The sequence below is a fragment of the Hemitrygon akajei genome, chromosome 11, assembly GCF_048418815.1.
Source record: "Hemitrygon akajei chromosome 11, sHemAka1.3, whole genome shotgun sequence".
NCBI classification, from domain to species: domain Eukaryota; kingdom Metazoa; phylum Chordata; class Chondrichthyes; order Myliobatiformes; family Dasyatidae; genus Hemitrygon; species Hemitrygon akajei.
This window is the reverse complement of record NC_133134.1, coordinates 88,033,677-88,047,711: the sequence shown is the minus strand read 5'-3', so window position 1 is coordinate 88,047,711 and position 14,035 is coordinate 88,033,677. Positions and strand designations below refer to the sequence as shown.

Sequence of the window (14,035 nt, the reverse complement as noted above, 5' to 3'; positions counted from 1 at the left end):
CTAACTTACACCCACAGAAACTCCGTAGACAACCCCTCCATTACTGCCTCCTTTTCTGCAGCCCTGACCCCATCTCTGATCAACAGTGCCATGCCCCCATCTCTTTTGCCTCCCTCCCTGTCCTTTCTGAAACATCTAAAGCCTGACACTCGAAGTAACCACTCCTGCCCCTGTGCTATCCAAGTCTCTGTAATGGCCACAATATCATAGCTCCAAGTACTGATCCATGCTCTAAGCTCATCCGCTTTGTTCATAATACTCCTTGCATTAAAATAGACTCAACTCAAACTATCAGTCTGAGCACATCCCTTCTTTATCACCTGCCTATCCTCCTTTTCGCACTGTCTCCAAGCTTTCTCTATTTGTGAGCCGACCTCCCTTTCTTCCGTCACTTCAGTTCGGTTCCCACCCCCAACAATTCTAGTTTAAACTCTCACCAATAGCTTTTGCAAAACTCCCCACCAGGATATTGGTCCCCCTCAGATTCAAGTGCAACCTGTCCTTTTTTGTACAGGTCACACCTGCCCCAGAAGAAGTCCCAATGATCCAGAAATCTGAAATCCTGCCCCCTGCTGCAATCCCTCAGCCACGCATTTATCCTCCACCTCATTCTATTCCTATTCTCACTGTCACGTGGGACAGGCAGTAATCCTGAGATTACTACTTTTGAGGTCCTGCTTCTCAGCTTCCTTCCTAACTCCCTATAGTCTGTAATGTTCAAGCTTCCAAGACTTCCTTATGTGTTAGTTCTACAGGGCCAGGTTGTCACAGAACTCCCACTGCTCTCTGTATCGTTAGCTTTCTTGACAACGACTATAGCAGCTGCCCAACAAGAGCAGTTGACTGCTTTGATCACACCTGCTTGTTGCAAGCGATCTAGCTCTTGCTCCACGATTGGTGAGGCTGCTTATGGTCCTGTCTTTTCAGCTCAGAAGACTGCCTTTGCGACTCGACGGAGATGGTGTTCTGCCTGCAGTTTGGTGCAGCAGTCTAAACCTTCTTGAAACATTGTTGCAGAGGGTTGCTGCAGTTGTTGCTGTATGCTCTCAGAAACTGGTATGCTGTCGACTGGCATGATTTGAACGGCCAATGTCGTACAGAATTCAGCCAGAGGGATGCTCCAGAGATCAAGCTTGCCCATCCATTCTACTGCAAGGGCATTCAAATCTGGGTGGTCTGTTAGGTAATACGCATGTTGATTTGATTACTGTTACTGAATTGATTTTCTAAGGAAATACGATTAAAGTTGATCTCAAGTAAATTAGACACTGCTTCGAAGTGAAAGAAGCTTTATTCGCGATATCGTGAGGATTGGAACCTTGAGTCTAATTCTTACAAGGTAAGCAACTGCAAGTATGTATTCTCAAAGTCGACCCTGCTGAAAGCAAGGCCACTCCTACAACAAACTAAGCTGTTAACTGGTTTCCACATTACAAAAGCCAATATTAATCCATTGCTATCAAAATATTTAACTCGCAATATTTTTCTCCTCAGTCCCCTCCTTGTTGATCGCAAGATCAACCATAAATATCAGAGTTGGCATATGGGACCTCATAACACGATGGTGGGGTCTCATTTTATTGTTCCTCTTTATTATACTCCGGGTCATAAGTGCCAGGAGGGAACATAGAAAAGGAGTGATTCGTTAAACGGGGTAGGGCTGCACATCTGAGTCGAGTTGTCAACACACAAACTATTACTATAGCGATAATAATTCCATAATGTACTAGCGTTCTCCACCAACTACCAAAGATGTTCACGAAGGGCCCCCAGCCCCCAGGATGGTTATAGTTATGGAATTCTTCTCCGTACAGAGGAGATGTCGGGGTAAGTTTTTTACTCAGAGAGTGGTTAGTGCGTGGAATGAGCTGCCGACAACGGTGGTGGAGGCGGATACGATAGGGTCTTTTGAATAGGTACATGGAGTTTAGAAAAATAGAAGGCTATCGGTGAGCCTAGTAATTTCTAAGGTAGGGACATGTTCGGCACAACTTCGTGGACCGAAGGGCCTGCATTGTGCTGTAAGTTTTCCATGTTTCTATCTTACGTATCTGTTTTTGTCTCAGTGGGTTAGGTTTTCAGATTCACCAGAATATAGGTACAACATTCCTGTCCTATTTCTCCTTTCTCAGCTAAAATAAAATCTTAAGGCCATCTTGTTTTGCAGGGCCACAGTTCGAGTGGCTACTGCTTCAGCAGTTAAGCCGAAGTGCGTACCTTAAGCACAGTTAAGACTGGACACTAAAGCAATAAGGCAAGTTAGTCCATATTTCGTAAGCCACTTCATCTTCCTTCAGTTGTCCCCTTTTACCAGGGCAATTTCGGACTCCAGAAGACAAGGATCACACAACTTAAACTTGGTTGCGTGCACCCAGTCGGCTTTGCCTTGTATCTTGACCTTCTTACAGTAGTTATGAGCACTTGAAGAGGTCCCGTCCTCCTAGGGGAGAGTGAGAGAGGGAGAGAGTATTTTTCAGATGTTCAATATATCTGTAATCAGTTGGTTTAAATGGAAGTGTCTATTTCCCTCCCCAAATTTGGGTAGGGCTGCGGTCACTTTCCTTGATTTATTCGAATAAATTCACCTACAAAATTTACTATTTCTAGGGTTTTCTCACCAGTCCATATCAGTGCTGTCAGAATGGGTCTAGAACCCGTGGGCATAGGTCTTCTCATCAATAACCATATAACAACTACAGCACGGAAACAGGCCATCTCGGCCCAATACTTCAAAAGGGATCAATTTGGTGGTCCTATGAGCATGACTCCTCAAGGTATACAGAGAAATCGGTAACGCCTCCGACCATTAAAATCTCACCTTTTGGCAAACTTTGGCAGAGTGTGCTTCAGAACTTCATTCATCCTTTCCACTATTCCAGATTATTGTGATTGGTGGGGCACATGCCACTGCCAGGAAAATCCCAGGGCTTGTCCCAATGCTTCAGGTAATTTCACCGTAAAGTGCGATCGTATGTCACTATTAAACTTACAAGGAATCCCAGATCGGGGAATAATCTCCTTCATCAGTAATTTAACCGCTTTCGTAGTGTCATCTTTCCGTTTAGAAAACACATACAATATAACCGACAGATATTTATATCCCCCACTTGCTGGCATCTATACAAAATCTATATAGTCAAAGTGCAGGTTCATAAATGCTGCAGACATTCACAGTTTTACGCTCAGCTAAGATGCAGCTCTAGTGAAAGCAAGTAGCTCAGCTGCTTGCGGTGTTGTTCCTGAAGAGAGATAGCCCACTTCCAATACCTCATGAGGATTCACCACAGCACACCCAGACAGTGCCTCAAAGTCATTAGGTTTACATGATGAACCATCAGTAAAAATTAATTAGAACTGGGTTATTTAAAGGGACAGAACTCACATGTAATGGCTTCTACAGTTAACACACAATCATTTTGCACGGCGTCATCGTGATTGGTGAAAAGGTTGGCCTGAGTAAGGGCGGATGCTCTTAGGCTTTGATAATAGGAAACCCCATTCGCTTTTCTGCTGTGAAGTGTTGTGTAGCCGCTGAATTGAGCAGTAACGTTACTGCGTGAGGAGTCAATACTGTGCAGACCGCCGAATTGTGATTCACATCGAAAAACACCGAACCGCAATTGTCGAGGCCCAAATTACAGGAGAGGTCCATTTCCATTTACACTAAGCCCTCTCCTTTGTTTATCGATCTTTAAGCTCTGGTTGGTTCTGTTGAAAATTTGAACACTGAGAATCCTGCCAACGTTCAGCGAGCCAGGCAGTGGCATTCACCAACTTTCCGAAAGAAGATGGAGAAAACACAGAATGTGCTGGAAATGTAGCTCCTCCCATCCCAGGATGCTGCCCGAGCTACAGAATGTTTGCACAATTTTCTGTTATACGGTCAGACTTTGGTATCTGCATGGCTTTTAAATAAAAGGGTCTTATTTTTAGATTTCAACACATCGTAAAATATCAACATTTCATTGCTGAGATTCACCAAAGTTGAGCGCATTTGCTACTTGAGGGAAATACGGAAGTACAGTACGCTGATTTCGTGAAAGCCCAATCATTGACTGGACCCGCACCAAATACTTATGTTTATAAAATCCGAAGTGACCCCGACGTGATTCGAACACGCAGCCTTCTGATCTGGATTCAGATGCGCCACGAGGTCTGGTGGTAGGTACGTATCATAGAAGGGTCTTCAGTTATCTACCCTAGAGTCTGAGATTCACCGGCTAGGGAGCAGGATTTCTGCTGCCTGATACATGCGCTGGTGACGGACAGTTGCCGTACTTGCGAGATGCTTTCTCTTCATTGACTCAGTCCATCCACTCAATTCATGCCGTTTCCAGAAACAATTTTATCTTTGTTACGTTCACCGAATATAATTCTGCACGCTCAATAATTTATTCAACGACACACATGGAATAACTCAGCAAGTCAAGCTGCAGCTATGGAGGATACTAAACAGTGAATGGTTCTGCCCGCGTCGCTTCATCTCTACTTTATTGACACGAATTCTAGGAGCTCTGGATTGTAGGGTGGAGTTCTATATTTCACCGGATCGACTTGTAGAACTTCAGCTGCCTGGCTGCTTGCGGCGCTCCTGTCACGGTCCGGTCCGCTGCCTGCTTGCTTCTGGTGATTTCCTTTTCCCCGTGTTTTGCCTGTTTCCTTGATTGAGGCACCTGATCCTCATTCGAACCGGCAGCATAAAGACTCCGGCTTACATCTACTCGCTGCTGGTTCGTCACCGTAGTCAGTGCGGCTATGCTCGTCCCAAGGCATCTGAGAATCGTGGACTCTAAGTTGCTTAGGTGCATGTAGCTGCTTAGTGAATTCAGTCGTTTTCGAGTCCAGCTGAATTGCCCACCGTTTTGCCGCTACACCGAGCTAAGATGCGAATTCTGTCGTTTTCGTTTTCGGCTGAGATATTCTGGCCGATTGTCGCCACCCCCGAGCAGCCAAGAAGAAGGGACCGTCTTCATGAGCTTCTCCATGTCTGGATAAAAATGAACTGTCATTGCTTGGTTTCTGTCGTTTCGGTCCCCGCTGAGTAGGTCTGGCTGTTTGCCGCTCCTCCGAGCCAAGAAATGAATCGTCTGATAAAGGAGCGACGCAACGTGCTTCCGCCTGAGTTGATGAGGGCTTACAGTCAAATAGGGAGTGGCCATTATGGTCACTTTTCTTGTGATCGCAAGACCTATTTGGACATTGTTAGTCTGCTACAACGCAAGTTCGATTCGCTGATTTATTGATTAGGAGCCGGGGCGGAAGGCCTGGGGAACTCTCTGATGTCGGTTGTAGCGTGGACTACGCCGGGGGCGGTGCGGCGCGACGGCCAGAACGCAATCCTGGGCTTTGCTCGACAGACGGCTGGTCGACTGCAGACTTTTGGAGGCGCTTAATGGACTCAGACCTCAAGCTGCTTTTCAGCCGCCGGGGTAGAGGCGTCCGAACCCTCATATGCTACCCGGCGCGGCGCTGCGAAGTTGTAGTCGTCTGAAGATTTCACTTGGACAGAGGGGCCTGGACTATAATCCTGAAATATACATCCTGAAGTATTTGTTCGTTGCAGAAAACCAGGAAAACAGAAGAGTGCCCCAAAGATTGAGTGCAGTAAAATCGTTAGAACACCAAAGTCCCCCCTACTCCACCTCAAACTCTACCCCACCAACGAGAGAGAGAAGAAGAGCTATTCCCCGAGTATAGAACCTCAGACAGCTGACCTGATGCTCCCGGTATTCCGTTTTCCCCCGCGACTCCTCAGTCAAAGGCACCTGCATAGAGCCAACCCGTCCACAGTGCCGCGAAGCACTAAAACACCGCGGGCACAATAGTCTTCCAGGGCGTATTCTTGGGATTTGGAAAAGCGGCCCGTCGTGAGCCCCTGGGAGCGGGTCCACCACCGCTAGGAACCGAAGGTTGAGTGTAATTCCGAGTCAGGGCCTTCAACGTCCACCCTGAAAAAGAAAAGAAGACATCGAAGGTGTCTCCGCAGATGAGCTCGACCGAGCCGCTGTGCTCGGCTTGTCACCATATTCATAATAGAGGCCACGTGTCTGAAGAATTAATTGTTCTGATAGGTTTGCTGATAGAAAAATAAACATGGGTGGGTTGGGGGCCTGCACCATATGCACACGTAGTCTGTGTATATGGTGCAGACCAAATACACAGTTTGTGTATATGGTGCAGGCCATATACACAGTCTGTGTATAAGTCTCTCTCTCGCTCTCTCTTAAGTGCAGGACACCGGTACGTCGACTGAGTTGGGGAGGCTGGCGTAGACCAGAACGTAGAACAGCAAACCGGAGGAATCTTGACAAGGAGACGGGATTTACAGCGACTTCCTAGAAACTAGAGCGGAGCTTAGAACCAATAGTTCTAATCGGACAAGGGAACGAAGTCTCACACGAGAATAGACCAACAAAATGGCAACCTGTGATAGAGTCGCCATCGTGTTTATTTCCCAGTCTCTGATGAAAACCAGGTGTACGGCAATTGGGTAAACTAGCAGCAAATGGAGATCAAATGACTGAAATTGAGGCATAATCAGAGAGAAAGAACTGTTAAAAGGGGAAGGGCCAACCGGACCCATGACAGTACCCCCCTCCCCCACACACAATGGGAGCCTCAAGGTGACGCCACAGGCTTGCCTGGATGGTCCCGATGGAAATCCCGGATGAGAGAGGGGCCCAGGATGAAGAAGCGGGGGATCCAGGAACGTTCTTCCAGACCGTACCCCTACTAGTCGACCAGGTACTGGGGACCCCTGCCCCGACGGCGGGCATCCAATAACCGCCGGACGGTGTACGCCGGATGTTAGTCGATGATCCGGGGGGGGGTGGAGGGGGTTCGGTCGGAGGGCACAAGGGGCTGACAGAAACCGTTTTTAACTGGGAGACGTGAAATATAGGATGGATCTGCATTGACGTGGGTAGTTTGAGCCGAACTGCCGTGGGATTGATCATGCTCTCAACCTCGAAGGGTCCCAGGAAGCGGGGGCGAGCTTCTTGGGCTCGTTCTTGACAGGAATGTCTCTGGACGAGAGCCACACCATTTGCGCAGGTCGATACTCGGGAGCAGGGGTACGATGGCGGCCGGCAATTTTTCGGTTACGGTTGACTGAGCGAAGCAGGGCCGAGCGTGTGTCTTCCCAAATCTTCGGCACCTGTGTATATGGGCCTGGACTGTCGGCACCGCTATCTCCTCTTCCTGGGCGGGAAACAGCGGGGGTTGATACTCAAGAGAGCATTCAAACGGAGATTTTCCGGTAGCGGAGCTAACCAGAGAGTTGTGGGTGTACTCTACCCATGCGAAATGGTTGCTCCAGGTAGACGGGTTGTTGGCTGTTATACAACGTAAAGCGGCCTCCAACTCCTGGTTGACCCACTCCGTCTGCCCGTTCGTCTGTGGGTGAAACCCGGACGACAGGCTAACTGAGGCACCAAGGGCTCGAAAAAAGGATCTCCAAACTTGCGAAATGAATTGAGGTCCCCGGTCGGAGACAATATCCGAAGGGATTCCGTGCAGTTGGAAAACGTGGGTGACGAGAAGGTCTGCGGTCTCCTGCGCGGAAGGTAGTTTAGGGAGGGCTACAAAATGTACCGACTTGGAGAAACGATCAACCACAGTGAGTACGGCAGTGTTTCCGTGTGAAAAGGGTAGACCCGTGACGAAATCTAAAGCGATGTGGGGCCAGGGACGCTCAGGGACAGGTAGGGAACGGAGTAATCCCGCAGGTGACCGATGGGAGGCTTTTCCACGGTCGTAGACCGTGCACGGTCATGCAGAGATAGAGGAACGGGTGTCAGCGTCCATGGAGGGACACCAGAAATGCCTCTTCAGGAGGGTCAGGATCCGATCGATTCCGGGATGGCAGGCAAAACGAGAAGTGTGCCCCCACTGTAGAACCTGTGATCGAACAGCATCGGGTACAAAGAGGCGATTGGGAGGTCCGGTGCCTGGGTCGGGTTGAGTTCTTTGGGCCTCTTTGACTTTGGACTCGATCTCCCAGGTGAGGGCAGCCATTACACAGGATGGTGGAAGAATGGTCTCGGGGTTGGGAAGATCCTCCTCGGAAACATATTGGCGGGAGAGGGCATCGGACTATCCGTTCTTGGACCCCGGACTATAGGTGAGGGAGAACCTGAACCAGCCAAAAAATAATGCCCAACGAGCCTGGCGGGAATTCAGGCGTTTGCCGGTTTGGATATATTCAAGGTTCTTGTGGTCTGTCCAGACGACGAACGGGTGTTCCGCCCCCTCCAACCAATGCCTCCACTTCTCCAACGCCAGTTTGACCGCTGGTAGCTCCCGGTTCCCCACGTCGTAGTTTCGTTCAGCAGGAGACAGTCGGCGACAGAAGAAGGCACAGGGATGTAGTTTCTGATCCGGGCCCGAACGTTGGGACAGTACCGCTCCCACCCCGGAGTCAGAGGCGTCATCCTCCACAATGAACTGACAGGAGGGGTCCGGTTGAATCAGCACGGAGGCAGACGTGAAACGCCTCTTCAGTTCAGTGAATGCTGAGTCCGCCTCGGAGTTCCAAAGGAAAGGTGTGGCAGGTGAGGTAAGTCGGGTAAGGGGAGCCGCCACCTGACTGTAGTTTCTGATGAATCGGTGATAGAAGTTCGCAAACGCCAGGAACCATTGGAGTTGCTTGCGGTCCGTGGGTTTGGGCCACTCCGCCACAGCCCGGATCTTCTCGGGATCAGCTCTCACCTGTCCTCTCGATGATACACCCTAGGAAGCTGACCGAGGGGACGTGGAATTCGCATTTCTCAGCCTTTACGAATAACTTAATCTTCCCCAGCCTCTGCAGGATTTGACGGACACGGTGCACGTGTTGCTGGGGACTGCTGGAAAAGATCAGGATGTCCTCCAGGTAGACAAACACAAAGCGTTAATGAAGTCTCATCGTACAATCGTTAATCAAGGTTTGAAAAACTGCGGAGGCACCGGTGTGGCCGAAAGGCATGACTAAGTACTCGAAGTGGACTAAAGGGTTATTGAAAGCCGTCTTCTACTCATCCCCCTCCCTCATCTGAACCAAATGGTAGGCGTTTCGGAGGTCCAACCTCGAGAAGATGGTGGCTCCATGAAGTACGAACGCGAGTGGGTACTTGATCTTAATGGAGATATGATTTAGGCCTCCGTAGTCGATGCAGGGATGGAGAGACCCATCCTTCTTCTCCACAAAAAGAACCCTGCGCCCACCGGGGAGGATGAGCGTCCAATAATGCCCGCCGCGAGAGTTTCACTGGTGTAACCTTCCATTGCTTCCCTCTCTGGCCGGGACAACTTATACAGCCGACTGGTAGGTAGAGGAGCTCCGGGGAGAAGGTCGATGGCACAATCGTGTGGTCGGTGTTGAGGCAGGGAAAGGGCGCGTTGCTTACTAAACACTTGTCCCAGGTCGTGGTACTCCGCTGGACCCCTGGCCAAGTCGGGGAGTTCAACAGCAGACGAGGTCGTGGTTGTTCTTACACGGGAAAGGACCGACTGTAAACAGGTGGCATGACAAAACAGACTCCATCCAGCTGACGATGTTCCCGGTGGACCAATCAGTGCAAGGATTTTGGCAGCTTAACCAAGGGTACCCGAGTACTATCGGAGCTTGAGGAGAGGAAATTAGGTTAAATTGTACCTGCTCCCGATGATTCCCAAAGAGGATCAAAGACAGTGGTGGAGTACGGTGAGTGACTCGAGCCAGAAGTCTTCCGTCCAGTGCCCGGGCTTCCAGAGGGGTAGTCAACGGCTCCGAATTCCGGCCTAGGCAGCTATGTCTTCATCCAACAGATTCCCCTCAGCACCGGAGTCTATCAAGGCAGATAAGGACAGGGACTGTTGGTTGTAGGTTACAGTAGCTTGGATCTGCATCCGGGATTGGGGGGCAGAAGGGAATGTAGTCTGACTCACCAGGGTCTCCCTTCCTACTGGTGAGCCCTCCCTTTTGGCCGAAGGCAGCACGAAAATGGCCAGACTGACCACAATAGAAACAATCCCCGGCTCTGAAACTCTGGAGTCGCTCTGCGGGAGAAAGACGATTCGTCCCAGCTGCATTGGTTCCTCTCCCAGGCTGGTGGAAAGGGGTGCTATTCTAGGAACGGGAGGAGGAGAGAGGTTCGGGCTGGGAGTAGATGGTAAAGAGTGCCGTGGGGTGGCCGGTTCTCTCCCTGTGCCGTTCTCGGATTCGGTTGTCCAGCCTGGTGGCTAGGGAGATCACTGAATCCAGGCTGTTAGTGTCATCCCTAGCCGCTAACTCGCCCTTTACCTTGTCACAGAGGCCTTGCCGGAATACCTCCTGGAGTGCCTCATCATTCCAACCCGAGTTGGCCGCTAGCGTCCGGAACTCCACGGTGTGTTCGGCAACACTGCGTCAGCCTTGACAGAGGGTGAGCAGACGCTTGGCGGCATCCCTACCGCGGACGGGATGGTCAATAATCTTCCTTATCTCTGAAATGAAGGTGGGGAAGGAAGAGCAGGTCTCTGGCTGATTGTCCCAAATCGCGGTGGCCCAAGCTAAGGCATTCCCTCGCAACAACCCCATCATGTAAGCTATCTTTGCTCGGTCAGTGGCGTATGTGGATGGCTGCTGGTCGAACACCAAGGAGCATTGCAGTAGAAAAGCCCGGCACCTCCCCAGATCTCCGGCGTAGGGTTCTGGTTCGGGTACGTGCGGCTCTCTTGACGGACGTGTAGTGGACGCATCGGGCGTCGCCACTATAGGCTGTCTGGGACGGTCAGACAGAGCTCCCGGGGTCGACGGGGTAAAATGGACGGATACTCGGTCGACCTGTTCACTGACCTTCTTTACATCTACTGACCGGGAACGGAGGTTCTCCATGACATCCCGAAGCAGCTGATCGTGCGAGCCGAGTAGGGAGCCCTGGCTGGCGAGGGCTTGTTGCAGGGGATTCGTGTCCGCTGGGTTCATGCTGGCCAGTTTGTTCTGTTGCAAGGGGGTGACGGAGGAGAACCCAAGTGCAGGACACCGGCACGTCGACTGAGTTGGGGAGACTGGACGTAGAACAGGAAACTGGAGGAATCTTGACAAGGAGACGGGATTTACAGGGACTTTCTAGAAACTAGAGCGGAACTTAGAACCAACGGTTCTTAATCGGACAAGGGAACGAAGTCTCACACGAGAATAGACCAACAAACTGGCGACCTGTGATAGAGTCGCCATCGTGTTTATTTCCCAGTCTCTGATGAAAACCAGGTGTACGGTAATTGGGTAAACTAGCAGCAAATGGAGATCAAATGACTGAAATTGGGGAATTATCAGAGAGTAAGAACTGTTAAAGGGGAAAGGCCAGCCGGACCCATGACAGCAGTATGGTGGGGAAGTATTTTCAATGGACGCGCAGAGAGCACAATACTCTGAAGGTTAACTTGCTCAACGGCTCAGTAATGCTGTGTAATAAATGCAAAGCTGTGGTAGTGTGGCCGAGTGGTCTAAGGCGCTGGATTTAGGCTCCAGTCTCCAAGGAGGCGTGGGTTCGAATCCCACCACTGCCATTTGGTGAAGATTAAATTCTTCCGTTCCGCTAATGCAGAGCAACATCTAAAATTTGCAATCGACAATACTTTTGGTGTCAGTCCCTTGAGCAATATTTACAATCCCCACATGCATTCCAGCTTTATGTTTAACCGCCTTTTGACTACACATAGCGAAGTAATCGGTTTTCGAGTCGCAAAGGCATGTGAAACACCATGCGAAATCGACTGGCTGGGAAAACAATTATCAGCCTCACGCTGCAAAACGCAAGAAAAGGGAAAACAATGCATTTGGAAACGTTGACGGCCTCATCTAACTGAACAGTTCGTGTTGCTCCCTGCTCCGCCGAAATTGCTGGATCTGTACTGGTTTTGTAAACATTTTAACGTTCTTTTTTTCTCTCTGCGGCATTTTGTTTCATGATTGCAAGTAAAACCGCCTTCACAACAAAGCAATTCACCACATAAAATAAAGACTCCAATATGTGATGAACCGAGTGCCTCCTGTTTACCAGACAAGAGTTTAAAGCAGCTAAACCACAGAGCCCATACGCCACCCTGCAGCTGCAACATACGATGTAACTTGCTCTGTGTCGTTTGTTGACAAGGGAATTCCGTCACATTCAGCTCATTTCTTCAGATTAACTGTTCCGTCTACTTCCAATCAATGCGTCAGAGCATTCAGGAATTTCTTCTCCACAGTGACAATTCCGCCCTATTTGCCAAACATTTCATTCGCATGGCAGCGAGGAAAGCACGTCTGTGGCTATATTCATTAGGAGTTTGAGGAAATTCAGTATGTCACTAAATCATCCAGCGCATTCACGCTATCTGATCTGGAGGGTTACTACACAGGATCGTAAAAATCTGCAGGGTGTGGGTCACAAACTCAGCCAGCTCCATCATTGGCCCTAGTATATGGGACATCTTCTTCCAAAGGCGATGACTTAAAAGGCGTCAGCTATCATTAAGTATTCCCTACAACAAGGACGTTCTCTCTTCTTATTACTACTATCAGAAGCTTAAGGCACACACCCGACGTTTTAAGAACAGCTCTTATCCCTCCGCCATTGGATTGCTGATCGGGCAGTCAACCATCCCATGAACTGTACTTCATTATCTCTGCTTTTTTTGTAATTTAATATTTATATGCTTTTCTTATTACAAAACTTGATATGTTTTATACATTACATTGCACTGCTGCCGACATTTCACGACATATGTCAGTGGTATTAAAACTGGTTGTGATTCTAATTCTGATTCTGGCGTGTGTCCGATTGGGTATGGTGCGGATTTATTCCGCATTTGGAAGCCGGATATTGTCCCTGAAATTGTTTTTCATTCGGAGTTTTAAGCACCAGGGAGAGGATCATGATGTTCAGGTGCCTTTGCGGCCATATGTGCGCGTGCAAATTTGGATCTATCCTCCAAAAAAATTATCAGATCAGTCTTTTAATTTGTTCTCAAACAAAACAGTTCGTTTCGATCTTAAGCAATTCATGTCGGATTGGTAGGGTGGCTGAATGGTCTCAGGCGCCAGGCATAAGAAGTGAATTTCTACCTGTAGAAAAGCGAGTAGAAAGCAATCAAACAAGTGGTAAGCGGGTCCGATGTTAAACATTTTGTATTCAGTTTTCCTTATGACGTACAGAGAGACCATTTGATCTGTCTTATCTCTGTGGGACCCTAGACCCCACCTTGCATCCCAGGTGGACCCCCCAGGCAGCACGGGTCGTTTGGATTGAACCCACATACCTGGGACTGCGCAAGAACAGCCCCACTCATTAGCAAAAGTGAAGTACAGAGCAAAATTATTGTCTGTTGAACGGTAAACGACCGTTACAAGACTCGAAACTGCAGTCTTCAGATCACTCTGATTGACTTTACAGGAAACAGACTTCTTTTCAATTAGGCCATACGACCAACAGTATCATAAACCTGCAAAACCCAGTCGTCACCACGACCACACTCAGCGCTCATATATCACTTGTCAGATGTGAGATCTCGGTACCGGAACTCCCGCCGCAACGGAACGTAAGAGGATCATCATCAAATATATTGCAGTGGTTCATTAAAATCAACACCTTCTCATTGGCAGAAATCGTGGGCAATAAATGCAGACCTCGAGTCAATGAAGCAAATAGATGATAATCTGGGAAAGTGATTTACACAGAGAATCAGATGAAAGAATATTTTAGGGCGAGAGAGTTAGTAAAATTTGTCAGTAAAATGTGGCCGCGTTAAACAGTTTGGTAGATCAAATGTAAAACAAGAAACAGTTAATAGTGGGGGAGTCTCGGACCTTGGAGCACAGCCTCAGATTATAAGTACGTAATAGTCCAACTAAAATGAGATGGAATTTCTTTAGCCAGAGGAAAGTGAATCTATGGAATTCATTGTCACAGGCGGTTGTGGAGGCCAAACCATTGGACATATTTAAAACAGAGGTTGATAGGTTCTTGATTAATAATGGCGTTAAAGCTTACAGGGGTACGGAAAGAGGATGCGCTTAAGGATAACAAATGGCGCAGCAGACTTGTTGGGTCGA

General features: G+C 48.9%; 1 non-coding gene across 1 annotated transcript; it reads left to right on the top strand.

The window, feature by feature from the left end:
• The first annotated feature begins 11,426 nt into the window (after nt 1–11,426).
• On the top strand, nt 11,427–11,508 carry trnal-uag (transfer RNA leucine (anticodon UAG)). Its single transcript has one exon. It is a non-coding gene; the product is annotated as a tRNA-Leu (tRNA).
• Nucleotides 11,509–14,035: the final 2,527 nt, after the last annotated feature.